This window comes from Oryctolagus cuniculus, chromosome 4 (assembly GCF_964237555.1).
Source record: "Oryctolagus cuniculus chromosome 4, mOryCun1.1, whole genome shotgun sequence".
NCBI classification, from domain to species: domain Eukaryota; kingdom Metazoa; phylum Chordata; class Mammalia; order Lagomorpha; family Leporidae; genus Oryctolagus; species Oryctolagus cuniculus.
The window spans coordinates 13,367,799-13,382,388 of NC_091435.1; the positions used below are offsets into that span (position 1 = coordinate 13,367,799).

General features: G+C 45.6%; 1 protein-coding gene across 13 annotated transcripts in view; it reads left to right on the forward strand.

The window, feature by feature from the left end:
* The window catches only part of TIAM1 (TIAM Rac1 associated GEF 1), a 445,843-nt gene that overhangs the window by 82,565 nt on the left and 348,688 nt on the right, over positions 1-14,590 (forward strand). For 3 of the 13 annotated variants that reach the window (XM_051819218.2, XM_051819217.2, XM_070071883.1), the window contains one exon: positions 7,521-7,660. The exons of the other annotated variants lie outside the window; for them this stretch is intronic. The gene's annotated coding sequence lies outside the window, so the exon portion shown is untranslated. The remainder of the gene's footprint in view (positions 1-7,520; positions 7,661-14,590) is intronic. 13 annotated transcript variants of the gene reach the window in all.

Consider the following 14,590-nt stretch of genomic DNA (forward strand, 5'->3'; position numbering starts at 1 on the left):
ACATTGTCTCTGGTCCTATGTCCAGGTTTGCCAGGCTGCTGCTTTGCGGTATCCACTGGCTATACAACCATCTCTCCTCATTTTTGATTTTGCAAACCTCCCTAGTGCATCTGTTAACCAGCTAATGCCCCAAACAGCTAAAAAGTCTTTGTTGTGACTCATTTCTGCTTCAAGACTTGAAAGCCTCCCAAACACCTGATGTTCACCCAAGTTGTTCTTCAGGTTTTCAGTTGCATTCCAGGGAGAGATGCAATCCCCTGCCACCCTGAACTGGTCCAGACTTCATTGCCAGGGCAACACCTGCACAGATGATTCAAAAAGTATTTAGAGGTCATTCTTCACTTCATTTTAACATTAAGCTCTCTGACCCTGGAGGAGCTTAATCCTTATTACGCTAGCCTGCCACCAATGTTGGCGCATGTGTCTGAACTGCACCAGTGGGAACTTGCACCTGCCTCTATAAGCGATGACAAGAACTTCCTCCTTGGGAAGCCACAGCTTTGGAAATGATTCTTAGTGTTCTACTTGTTTGCTGCAATTCAGTGACTTTGCATGGGGGCTGGTGTAGTGGCGCAGCAGGTTAAGCCGATGCTGGCATCCTACATGGGTGCCAGTTCGAGTCTGGGGCAGCTCCACTTCCAATCCAGCTCCCTGCTAATACTCCTGGGAAAACAGCAGAAGATATCCCAAGTGCTTGGTCCCCTACACCTATATGGAGACCAGGATGAAGCTTCTGGCACTTGACTTCAGCCTGGCCCAGCCCTGGCTATTGTGGCCATCTGGGGAGTGAATCAGCAGATGGAAGGTCTCTCTCTTTCTCTCCCTCTCTCCCTATAACTCTGCCTTTCAAGTAAGTAGAATAAATAAAAAGAAAAATGCTTTGCATGACAGCTACTTCTAGTGCCTTTCTTAGAATTCTTCAGGAAGCAGGCCCACAATTCTGGCCTCCTATTCTCCTTCTCTGGGTGTTACACTGGATCTCTGTTTCTTGGGAGCCTCTGGGTATCCCAAAATGAATGCAAGAGACCGTCAGCAGGAGCAGCTGCTTCTCCTCTTAGAAATCCTTATAGCGAGAAATGAGTCTCACCATGTTGAAACTGTGACATGTGTTTGAAAATAAAGTTTTAATTAGAAGGAGCATTTCTCAGTCTCAACCTGGTGCTGGCTGTCTTAACATTGAGACTAAAATAAACCGGCTCCAACTTCTTGGCATCAGACCCACTCTGCTTTTTACACACGGAATCTTCCGTGTTGAAGGGTGGGGTGCAACTGCTTTCGAGACCTCAGACTTCATCAGACAAAGGACAGGGAGGCTGTTTGGTCCCAGGGTTACTGGGACGATGGCACCCTTTGCTTCGGAGCCTGCTGGTTTTGGTCTGCTTATGTTCACTTATGTTTATAAAAAGCTTCCTGCTTTCTAAACATGAATCGGGAGACATCTTGGGAGGAGCGGGGGGGGGAGGCATCGTGGTGTGGTGTGAGGTTGGGAGCCAGATGGACCTGGGTTCGTGTCTTCTTTTACCTGGGGCAGCGTACTTCGTGTCTGAGCATCTGTAAGACAGGTATAACTTCTTCATTACCAGTTAGACAGTGATGGTTACAGACGGTAGATGTGTAGTGTCTGGCACAGTACCTGCTCAAGAAGTGGTATCCATTATTGTTGTCATTCAGTAGTTAGTATGGTCTGGGAGTATTCTGACTCACTGCCAAAGCCTCTCAGTATGTTTTCAGCCTTAGGTTGGGGATGCTTCAGGTTTAGTTGAGGACTGGCAAGCCTGAGTTCACAGCACCAGATGCACATGGGTGGCAGGTGGGTGTGTCCCTGAATGTCAGCTTGCGGATTGCATCACCCTTCTGTTGTGCTTCTGCGCCCACGAGAAGCCATCAACACACAGAAACAAAACAAGGTGGCCTAGCCTGGTAACTGAAAAATAAGCACTTCCTGGTCATGCATGTAGCCTAGTGATAAAAATACCTGTCGCTTATCCATGTGCCTGGCTCCAGCTCCTGACCCCAGCTTTCTGTTAATGCATACCCTGGAAGGCGATGTGACAGTTTAAGCCATTTGGTCTCTGCCACTTAAATGAGAGACCTAGATTGTGTTGCTAGCTCCTGGGGTGGCTGGAACTCAGCCCCAGCCTTTTGTGGCACTTGGGGAGTGAACAATGGAAGGGAGCTCTCTGTGTCTATCTCTCCTCCTCCAGAGAGAGAGAGAGAGAGAGAGAGAGGTAGAGAAGGCCCTTTCTTGATTTCCTTGTGCCAGGCTGACTAGCTCAGGTGATGAGAAGTTGGATATTAGATTAGTGCAAGACAGAATTTTTTCATCCCATTTCCTGGGACAGGGTTCCTAACACCATTGGAATCTTAGGAGGGATTTATTTATTTATTTATTTATTTTTTGGAACCAGAGCTGTTATAACCTTTTGCAGAAGGTAAATAATTAAATTCCTAGAATTGCCTAAAAGCAACTACTAGTAGGTTGTCCAACTGTCTTTCTTTTCTATGCTAATGGCTGGGAGCCCCTGGGTGGCTTTGGAGTGGGGGCTGGTCTCTAGAGGAACCAAACCAGGTCTTGGAAGGGTTGAAACTTACTGCTCCAGCCGGCTGGCGCTGTGGTGCAGCGGGTTAAAGCCCTGGCCTGAAGCGCTGGCATCCCATATGGGCACCGGTTCTGGTTCTAGCCCTGGCTGCTCCTCTTCCGATCCAGCTCTCTGCTATGGCCTGGAAAACAGTAGAGGATGGCCCAAGGCCCTGCACCCATGTGGGAGACCTGGAAGAAACTCCTGGCTCCTGGCTTCGGATTGATGCAGCTCCGGCCATTGTGGCCATCTGGGGAGTGAACCAGCGGATGGAGGACTCTCTCTGTCTCTACCTCTCTCTGTAACTCTGTCTTTAAAATAAATAAAATAAATCTTTTTTTTTAAATAAAATAAAAGAAAGTTTCAGCTCTAGTCTTTCCTCCAGGGAGGGGGAGGGGCTGGGGCTGGAGATTGAGTTAATCACTCTTGGCCAGAGGTTTATCCAGACTTGACTGTGTAATGGAACTTGACACAGGGCTTTGAAGAGCTCTCGGTTGATAGTAGGTGCTGAGGCTGGAAGAGCACATGCATGGATGCTTGGGACCCTCCCCTGTCCCTTGCCCTCTTCATCTCTGACATTTGGCTTTTCCTGAGTTGTATCCTTTATGATGCACCTGCAATAGGAAGTACATGTTTCCTGAGTTCTGTGAGCCATTCCAGCAAATGTTGACCCTGAAGAGGGTCATGGAGCCCTTGGATTTATAGTCAGCCAAGCAGAAGTGTGAGTGTCCTGGTTGTGGAACTGAGCCCCATAATCTGTGGGATCTGTGCTAATTCTTGGTAGTTAGTGTCAGCAGAGAGTTGGAGAATTGGTTGGTGTGAGGAGAAACCCCATCCATTTGGTGTCAGGAGTGGCATGAGTCAAGACATTAATCAAGGGATTAATGACATGTCCCCTAGCAAGGAGCCATGGCTCCAGGAGGTACTGACTGCACCCTTGTGTCTGGGATAGATTTCATTGTTGAGCTGAGAAGGCCATGATGGTCCTTGCTGCATACTTTCTTCTTAAAGCAGGAACTGACTGATGGGTCTTTGTCTGGGCCTCCCCCCTTCATCTGGTGATGGAACTCTGTCCATTATTGAAAGCAGCTCTGATTTTAGCTTAGATTGAGTTAAAATCCCTTTTCTAGTGAACTTCACCAGTTATCTTATGATCCTGCAAGTATCTGAGGATTACTGCCATGTCTTCCTGTGATGTGGGCATGGGGTAAATTAATTTCTACTCCAGACCCTTGCCTTGCACAGAGAGAAGCAGTCTAAGTGCAGACAAGGTGCAAAAAGTGGCAACAAATTTTATTCAAAAGGTGACAGAGTGAACACATAGGCCCATGTGAGCAAGGGTTGCCCTGTACTGAGAAATACCCATCATGAGAGGGGAGAGTGCCTTGGGCCAGAAGATTGCCTGAAAGGAGGAGGGGAGAGAGGAAGTGCACCTGGCAGCACCTCCAGCCTTGATCTGTGGTAGATGAGAGCCCCTCCTAGGTGTTGGCCTCTTTTATGAGGTTGGGGTGGTGATGCTACAGGCGTGAAGCCTCCCGGCAATTATATGGTATCTCCACAGGTTCCACGTGGAGCTCAGTATCTATGTTTTCATGGTATCCCTCTTAGGTCCTGGATGAAGCAGAGTATCTCTGGAAAGGTGGTGTTTTGATTGACAAGTAGGAGAGTACAATTACATATGGCGGCCTGCAACTTCCAGGTCAGCAGACCTGAACTCCCTCCCTCCCTCCCTCCCTCATCACCCGTGTCTCTATTTCCAGGTTAAACTTTGACATTTCCTCTGACTCATATTGTTGTTGTCCCCACCCCACCTCGACTTGTGACTTGTTCCAGGTTTTTGCCTCCACATGTGTAAGAATTCAAGGAGGAAATGTAGTTAAAGGCGTGCAGGAAATCTAGATTTATTTAAAGGGACAGTGCACACTCAGGCAAGAGTGCCAACAACCGCAAGAGAAAATGAGTATTGCAGTTTACAAGATTCAGGGTTGTCCTTTTATTTTATTTTATTTATTTTATTTTATTTTATTTTTTTTGACAGGCAGAGTGGACAGTGAGAGAGAGACAGAGAGAAAGGTCTTCCTTCCATTGGTTCACCCCCCAATGGCCACTGCAGCCGGCGCACCGCGCTGATCCAAAGCCAGGAGCCAGGTGCTTCTCCTGGTCTCCCATGCGGGTGCAGGGCCCAAGTACTCCTCCACTGCACTCCTGGCCCACAGCAGAGAGCTGGACAGGAAGAAGAGCGACCAGGACAGAATCCAGTGCCCTGACTGGGACTAGATAGAACCAGGTGTGCTGGCGCCGCAGGTGGAGGATTAGCCTAGTGAGCCGCGGCGCCGGCCAGGGTTGTCCTTTCATAGTATAGCGATGGTACCCAGGGCAGGGCCTAATTGAATATTCAGTGGAGGAGGAGTTTGGGACAGGGCTGCCTTGCACATTGTGGTAATCTCTAGGAGAGTGTCTGAGTACATGTAACTGAAAAGCACATATTGGGATCTAAGAAGTATCATGGTGTCTGGTGTATGATGGGAAGTGAGACTCAGGTGCATGATGGGGAGTGGGTGTGCTGAGCCTGTAGCCATGTTGGATTGGCATGGAAGTGGGTGGCGTTTGGGCAGTTGAGTCCTCAGCCACTCCTTGTTACCGCCTGTCCTACATCAATATTCCTTGGACTTTGTTTTTATATGCTACCAAAGATCCTTGTGGCTTGTTTTCTGGGTTGTACTTCAGATTGTCAAAGACCCCCATGAAGTGGGGTTGTTTTGCATAACTTATCTCAGTAGTCCTATTATGCTTTGACTACTACCCTTCGTTGTTCTAGATCCTTTCTGAGCTTTTAAAGCATGCATTTTCCCCTTTCCTTATTTTGTAGCTACGTGACACTGTTGTCCATTAGCTTTCAGTCCAATCACTTTTGTACCAGCCCCCCGCTCAACTGTTCTTGTGTTGTTGATTCTATTTAATTTATGTATAGAAGTTGGAATCAATCTCAATTAAATTTTACTACCAGTTTGTCTGGATCTTCCCATTACCCCTGTCAGGTAAGTTATTGACTCAAAAACAAATGGTGGTGTTCTCCATAGTTCAGACCTAGAAGAGTTTCTTTCTTTTTTTTTTTTTTTTAATGATTTATTTATTTATTTGAAAGGTAGAGTTACAGAGAGGCAGAGGCAGAGAGAGAGGTCTTCCATCTGCTGGTTCACTTCCCAGATGGCAGCAATAGCCAGAGATGAGCCGATCTGAAGCCAGGAGCCAGGAGCTTCTTCCAGGTCTCCCATGTGGGTTCAGGGGCCCAAGAACTTGGGCCATCTGCTACTGCTTTCCCAGGCCATAGCAGAGAGCTGGATCTGAAGTGGAGCAGCTGGCACTGCAGGAGGTGGCTTTACCTGCTTTTCCTGCAGTGGGGGTGGGGGGTGGGGGGGTGGGGCTAGGAGAGTTTCTTAAGAGGCCAGTGCATTTCAGAATCCTCCCACCTCTTTAACTGTGAAGTTACCTCAGCTGGACTGCCATCAGCAAGAATAGACTATTGTCAGCTACAAAGAAGACAAGGGAGGGAGAGGAAAATGGGATGGGTCTATCGTGGGCAGTGGTTAATTGCCATGATATTATTCTAGTGATAGCTCATTGTAGTTTACAAGACAATGAACATTGTCCAAGTCAAAATAGCTTCTAGCCTGATAGGATTGTACTTGAAACAGCCTCTTTAATAAGCCAAAAATATGCAGGACTTCTTCCAATATGGAAAAACTGCTTCTTGATTAGTATAATAGGTAGCTGAGCACTGTTTAGCTTGGAAGAGCCTAGGCCTACTTAGTTTGATTAGCTGTCTCTAGTAACTAACTGGATTTTCTCTTCTATTCCACTGCTATGGTTTGAATTTGCTTTGTCTTCTCCTATGCCCTTGACTCATATAGGAGTTTAAATCGCCAAAGTCCTATGTTAATGTTGTTGAGAGCTTGGAAATTTACTCCGACTATGGTGTTTGGAGATGAGGTCTTTGGGAAATGATTAATGTTAGGTAAGGTCATTAAGGTGGAGCCTCCATGATTGAATCTTAGTGGCTTTATAAGGAGAGAACCAAACCAGACAGGTGCATAGAGACACACGCACTTCCTGTCTGTTGCCACGTCATGCTCCATATCACTTTGGTGGTCTGCCAGCAAGAATGCCATTACCAGATGAGTCCTCTAGCCCTGTACCTCCAGAACTGGGAGCCAGAGTGGAATTCTTTTCTTTAACAAGGTACTTTGCCTCTAGGATTTTGTTAGAGTAATGAAAAATGGATTTACGTATTTACTTAGGACTTTTATCAAAAAGCTGTCTCTCTCCTCTCCTTCTTGAATATTTGCCCTCCTGTAATAAATCAGAGCAGTGATTTTATTGGAAGAATGTAGGATCTGCTGTTAGGGGACCTGGGTTGGACTCTTGGCTTCCCCTATGATTAGGGCCAAATATTTCAGTTTATTTTCTGTTGCTATAAGAAAATGCCCAGGACTGGGTAATTTATAAAGGAAAGAAGTTCACTTAGTTCACTGTTCTGGAGGATGGGAAGGCCCAAAGCATAGTGCCAGCATCTGGTGAGGCTGTTCGTGCTGCATGATACCATGACGGAGGACATCCATAGTGCGTCAGGTCCCTTTTCCTCTTCTTACACAGTCACCTGTCCCATCCTGGGCCCTGCTCTACCAACCTTCTCTCATCCTAATGACCTCCGAAGGCATTGTCTCCAAATATCAGCATGTGAATTTGGGGATTAAGTTTCCAAGACCTGAAATTTAGGGACACATTCAGACCATGAGGCAAAAACCCTCAGGAGCCTCAGCTACTGTCTTTTGCATTGGACCGCAGTGGGGACATTGTAAGACTGTGGTGATGGGATTATATGAATAAAGGTCACTGTGGGGTTCTGTGGGGTGTTAATTAATCACCTCCTTCTCCTCCCAGAGTTTAGAGCCAACTGATGAATTTAACACAGAATCCAGACAGATGGGCATGAAAATATCGGTGTTATTACAGACACCTCGTGTTGGAGAACAGGCGTGGAAGTGGGGCCAGATGGATGTGCTCACCACCCCTCCCCACTGGTAAGCCCGGCTAGCCCAGAAATAGGCAGAGAAGGACTGGGTGAGTCCTGAGCATGGTCAGCTTCCAAAAGAGAGAGTCCGGAAGGTTCTGGGCAGCATGTGTCCTCTCCCAATCTCAGCAACTAGAAGGCATCTGCTTCCTCTCTGGGAGAAGCCAGTGAGGAGGCGTTGAGAGAGGTTGTATTAGTTTGCTAGGACTAATTCTTTGTAACAAAGTATTATAGGCTCGGTGGCTTAAACAACAGCAATTTATGGTTCAGGAGGCTAGAATTGCAAGATCTGGGTGTCTGTGGGTCAGTGCTGGTTCCTGCTAAGGTCTCTTCCCCTGGCTTCAGGTGCTTTGCTGGAGATTCTTGGAGTTCCTTGTGTCACCCCAATCTCTGCCTTCCATCTTCACCCTCCCTGTGTGTGTGCCTGTGTCTAACCATCTCCTTTTAAAGGACTGCAGTCATAATGGATTCAGGGCCTATATCACTCCAGTGTGACCCTAACGATGTCAGCCACAATCCTATTTCCAAATAAGGTCACATTCTGAAGTACTGGGGGTTATGACTTCAACATGAATTCTTTTTTTTTTTTTTTTAAGATTTATTTATTTATTTGAAAGTCAGAGTTACACAGAGGGAGGAGAGTCATAGAGAGAGAGAGAGAGAGAGAGAGACAGGTCTTCCATCCGATGGTTCACTCCCCAGTTGGCCACAACCGCTGGAGCTATGCTGATCTGAAGACAGGAGCCAGGAGCTTCCTCCAGGTCTCCCACATGGGTGCAGGGGCCCACGGACTTGAGCCATCCTCCACTGCTTTCCCAGGTCACAGCAGAGAGCTGGATCAGAAGTGGAGCAGCTGGGGCTTGAATTGGCACCCACATGGGACACTGGTGCTTCAGGCCAGGGCGTTAACCTGCTGTGCCACAGCACAGGCACTTCAATATGAATTCTTAGGGGACACAATTGAACCCAAGATGGAGGACTAACTTTTTTCCTTCTATACTTTTCCTTCCAGGATTGTAGAGAGCTTTCCTTCCTTAGTGGGAATGGGATTAGTAACCACGAGGTGCTCAGTGGTTTCCTTCTGTGATGGACTGAATTGTCTCCTCGACTCAAACTAGTGTGTTGAAGTCCTAACCTCCATTGTGACTGTACTGAGATAGGGCATTTAAAAAGATAGTTAAGGTTAAATAAGGTTATAGAAATAGGGTCCCAACCCAACTCAAACTAGTGTGTTGAAGTCCTAACCTCCAATGTGACTGTACTGAGATAGAGCATTTAAAAAGATAGTTAAGGTTAAATAAGGCCATAGGAATAGGGCCCCAGTCCTATAGGACTGGTGACATAAGAAGAGGAGGAGACACTAGATCCTGTCTCTGTCTCTCTATTTGGCTGTACACAAAGGAAAGGCCATGGAGGAATGAGAGAAAATATAGTTGTCTGTAAGTGAAGAAGAAAGGCAGCCCCAGACACCAGTGCTGGCTGCGCCTTGGTCATGGGCTTCAGCCTCCAGGGTAATGAGAAAATAAATGTCTGTTGTTTAAGCTACCTTGTTATGGCAGCTTGAGGAGACTAAGCCCCCTTCTTCCCTTCTTGCCAAGGCTGATAACTCTCGGTGTGGTGACATTGCCCTGCTGAGGTCTCTGCTGGTGTTCCTGCCTTGACTGGCACAGGGCAGGGTGGTGGCTTCCCAGGTGTGCTCTTCCTAGTCCTCTGTTGCATTTAATTGATTGGGTAACTGAGGAAAAGATCACTTAAGCAATTTGCTCACAGCCACTGGAGTGGATGAGGCGATGAAACCTGCGGGCGAATCCTGATGCTCTCAGAGCTCGCTTGGATAAATCCCAGACAAATATATTTAATTCCTTAGTTAAAAATGCAATTCACAGTGACATGTGGATGTCATTGACTAGCAAAGAAATGACACAAAGTGGGTCAGTGACACACTGCACTGTTTTGTGACAAATGTAGGTTACCTAATTTAATGGGAAACCACAGGCTAGAGGAAAGTGGACCTAAAAAGCTTAAGTCTTGGAAAGAAGAAAAAAGGTGCTACTGCCCAGTGATGACTGGGGTAGAATAAGTGCAACTCTTTGAGACTGAAGCTTTTAACAGCAAATGCTTTTGCTGTGCCCTGCAGGTAAAAGCTGCTGCTTTAATTCAAAATATATTGATTGGATGCTGACTGTGTGCCTGTCTTTGTGCTGGGTATTAAGCAACCAAGAGCTAAAATGCACAGTTGCCATCCTGGAAATAGCTGCAATTCAGTGGATCTGACCAAGTGGACAGTGGCCATGCTATATTGTATGTGTGGCCAAAGAGGGTGCAGAGAGGTGAGATCACTGGTAGGAGCATCTCAGAGATGGAAGACAGACATCAGGGGTGGTTTAGTTGGAAGAGGTGGAGTCCCTGTGGAGAATGGTGTTTCAGGGAGAGACTTTGGGGGATCTTGTCTTTAGAGGTACTGTCCTCTTGTCTCCTTTCTCCTCTTCTTTTCCTTCCTCTTTGTTAGTAAATCATTAGTAAATCGGCTTCCTAGATTGAATACAGAAGTCTTGATTTGTACTGTTTGCTGATTTCTGTAGTGTAAAATTTCTCATCGTGGCCAATCCCAGGCTATCATCATGATGTCAGTTGGTCTACAATCATCAGTTCTAACAATTAGCACAAGCCGTTGCAGTCCCACAACAGCAGACCATAGTTCCCTTCCATCTGTCCACCTATCCACTTCCATTCATCACTTTTATCCATATGTGTGTATCATCTACCCATCCATTCTTCTGACCATCCACCCATCCTTCCATCCATCCATCTATCATCCAATTGTCACTCATCCATTTATTCCATTTATCAATCCATGAGTCTATGTATCCATCCATCTGTCCACCCATCCATCCTTCCTCTGTCCATCATCCATCCGCTTCCATTCATCACATTTACTCATCATTTGTATCCATCCATCCATTCATCCGTCCATCCACTCGTCTGTCCTGTCCATCCTTTTGTCCACCATCTATCCATCCAGTCTCATTAATCACATTTATCCATCAGTATGTATATCCACCATCCACCCACCCATCCACTCACCCATTTATCCATCCAGAACATTTATCCATCATGCATATCTACCCACCCACCCATCCATCCATCCACCCACCCACCCATCCATCCATCCATCCACCCATCTATCCACCCATCCATCCATCCATCCATCTACCCATCTATCCACCCATCCATCCATCCATCCATCCATCTATCCACGTGTCCGTCCTTCTGTCCATCCTTCTGTCTGCCATCCATCCACTCAGTTTCATTCATCACATTTTCCATTTATGTGTATGTACACCATCCAATCATCTACCCACCCACCCATTTATCCATCTAAGACATTTATCCATCATGTGTATCCATCCATCCATCTTCTATCCATCTAATCCCTGTTCATCCACATAGTTCTAATCAAACATAATCACAGGGATAAATCATGTTATAGCTTAGTCAAGTTAAGTCTTCTCATTTTACGGACAAAAAACTGATGTCTGGAGAGGGAACGTGAATTTTAAAAGTCTATTTGTTAACTTTTAAACTATGATCTTCAGAATTCAGCTCTGCAGCCGCCCCCTTAAGTGAAACACACACTCACCCCTCTAATATGGCCCAGTCATTCCCAAGCTGGAGAAATGGGAATCCAACTTGCGCACTCCACACTTCTGGTCCTAGTGCTGTGCTATGTCTCAACAGTTGCAGGCTCTTAGCAGACCCACAGCTTTTCTTGATAGGTGGTGAGGAATGTCCCCGTTGAAATAACATTCCTTTCCTAGTGCAATGCATAGCAGTGAATTTCAGACCTAATTTAGTAGTTGACTCTTGATTTTTATTTAGTCTTTGGTGTTTCTGGATATCATTTATCTTTTTTGTATGTGTGTGATATAGTCATTACTCTTTTGGACTCCAACTTAAGTCCTGTATTTGAGGTGCTAATGAGCTGCCTCTTGGGCACCCCATTTGTGTTGTACTGAATTTTTTGGCTAGACTTATGGGGTTGAAACATTTCCATACTCTTTCTTGGCTTTCTAGCTGTATACCTTGGAGTTTTTGGTGACATGAGTAAAATTGATCATGCTTATGGTAACCTTGACTCTTACTGTCTAAAAACTTTGTTTTGAAGCTGTGGACAAAATGACAGGTGGATATTGATTACTCCAGAGGACTCAATTCAAAGCTAGCTTCTGGGGGCCAGCACTGTGGCTCAGCAAGTGAAGCTGCTGCCTGCTATGCTAGCATCCCATATGAGCAACAGTTTGAGTCCTGGCTGCTCCTCCTCTTCTCCCTCTTTTTTTTTTTTTTTTTTAATAAAGATTTATTTATTTATTTGAAAGGCAGAGTTACAGAGAGGCAGAGACAGAGGCAGGGGGAGAGAGAGAGAGAGAGATCTTCCATCCACTGGGGTTTACTCCCCAAATGGTTGTAATGGCCGGAGCTGGGCCAATCAGAAGCCAGGAGCCAAGAGCTTCTTCTGGGTCTCCAATGTGGGTGCAGGGGCCCAGGGACTTGGGCTTTCCCTGGCCAATACAGAGAGCTGGATCAAGGGTGGAGCAACTGGGACTTGAACCGGCACCCAAATGGGATGCTGGCACTGCAGGTGCTTGCTTTACCCCCTATGCCACAGTGTTGGTCTCTGCTCTGCTTCTGATCCAGCTCTCTGCCAATGCACCTGTGAAAGCAGCAGAAGATGGCCCAAGTGCTTGGACCCTTGCCATTCACATGAGATACCAGGGTGGAGTTACTGACTTCTGGCTTTGGCCTGGTCCAGACTTGACTGTTGTAGCCATTTGCGGAGTACAGTAGTTGATGAAAGATCTCTTTGTCTTTCCATGTTTCTTTCTATAATTCTGCCTTTCAAATAAACAAAACTAAACAAAGCAAAACAAGACAAAACACTAGCTTCTATTTGGTAACATTGAGTGAGAAAAACAAGGTGCTAAGATATGAATGTGACATATCCATATTTTATAAAAAGTAAGCAAATGAATTGATGGTTTTATCTGGGGAATACAATGAGTGGACTGAAGAGAGAACTTTCATTTTTAACTTTTTGTGTTTATGTATTGTTTGTTTTTAAAAAATGTCTTAATTACAAGCATGTAATAAAGTAAATCTAGACTAAACAGGAAGTCTGGTTATTTTTGAATAGAACATCTGAGAATAGGTGATAAATGATATTGTCTTCTTCCTTTTTTTTTTCCTTAAAGATGTACTTATTTATTTGGAAGTCAGTTAGAGAGAGAGATAGAGACAGAGAGACAGAGATCTTCTATTGACTGGTTCACTCCCCAGATGTCTTCAACAACCAGGGGTGGGCCAGGACAAAGCAGGAGCTTCATTGGGGTCTCCCGTGATGGCACTTGGGCCATCCTCCACTGCTTTCCCAGGCCATTAGCAGAGAGCTGGTTCAGAAGTAGAGCAGCCTGGGCACCAACTGGCACCCATATGAGATGCTGGAAGCAGCTTTACCTGCCATGCCACAATGCTGGCCCCCCAATATTATCTTCTTAAGACAATTTTCCACTTGTCCAATGTGAGGTGTTTATGTGTCTCATTTATAAATTGTGACTTAATAATCCCAATTACAGTGAATTTTGATCACTAGAAATTATAATTGCTTAAGTATTCATACCTGTTCCATAGAGCATAAATCTAACTTTAAATCTCACAGTGAGTTCTCCTTTCACCTAATAATTTTTTAACTAATTCTTTCCCAGTGAAGTTAATCTTCTATCTGAATGCACCGCCTGAGCTGGTCATCACTGAGGGCTCCAAGCAGAGGTTCCGAACTCCCTGTTCTGGGAGTGGACCCAGGGCTGCTCTGTGTCTCTTGCTCGTTTTGCCTGTGGACACGGAGGAGAATTAGATTTCCCTTGCTGCCCAGGAACAGCAGCACATTCCACAATTCCAGCCGCCCCGCCGGCCCTGCTCCTTTCTCCTAATGCACTTCTTTCATGCACTGGGCAGTTCCATCATCTGCTTAAAGATGTCCAGTGTTGTTCCTGATCTCAAATTAGCAACGATACATTTCGCCCCGTTCCCTGTGGCTTGGAGCATTTGCAAAGCCAAGGAACATGTGGGTATTGTACAAACCACAGTCAAATCAGTTTGTAATACTCTAAAGTGGCAAAATAAATGTGACTTCTTATTCATTTGCAAAGAAATATGTGGACTCAGTAAATGAGATCTTATTGATGCAAAGCACAATTGTGATTATCCTAGTGGAAGAAAATAGTTTTTCTATTTTGTAGTCTGTGGAAACCTTTCTCTTTTAAGTTATTAGGTCAAATTATATGAATTGCCAAATTGAGCTCCCAAAAGGGCAATTTCCTGCAGTTCAAGCTAAGATAGCTTATTTGCTCAGTTGTAAGGCACGGGAAATGCGTGTCTACGTTAAGAAAGGACATGAGATGGACGTGCCGTAAGGATGCCGGGCATCCCTTATTTGTTTGAACCTGTCTCTCATGGTTAGTGTTTACTTACTTGACACTTGCTTGTTGCCTCCCTAGCTTTCAGAAAGTATCTAGAGCAAAATTGGTTGCTTAGCAACATGTTCCAGCCCAGGAGGGTTGGAGAATGGGTCAGTGATTAACAATTATGTACAATCAAGTTTAGAAATGCATAACAGTCCGCAGCATTCATGCTCTGACCACTGGAAAGCATCCGCATTCTGCTGCCCTGGGTTTATGGCTATCATCAGTGTCTTTATTGCAGTTGTGATCTTGACCTCCTGGTGGCAATTAAGAAGAACTTTGTACTGTACCAACAGAGGCTCATGATGCCCTCTCAGTGTATTGGTCCATTTTGCAAAAGCCTCTGACACCCGTCATCTGGTTCACTGCCTGTCTGGACGCTCATCCCCTTGGAAAATGAAAAGAGAAAATGAAGAATCGGGATA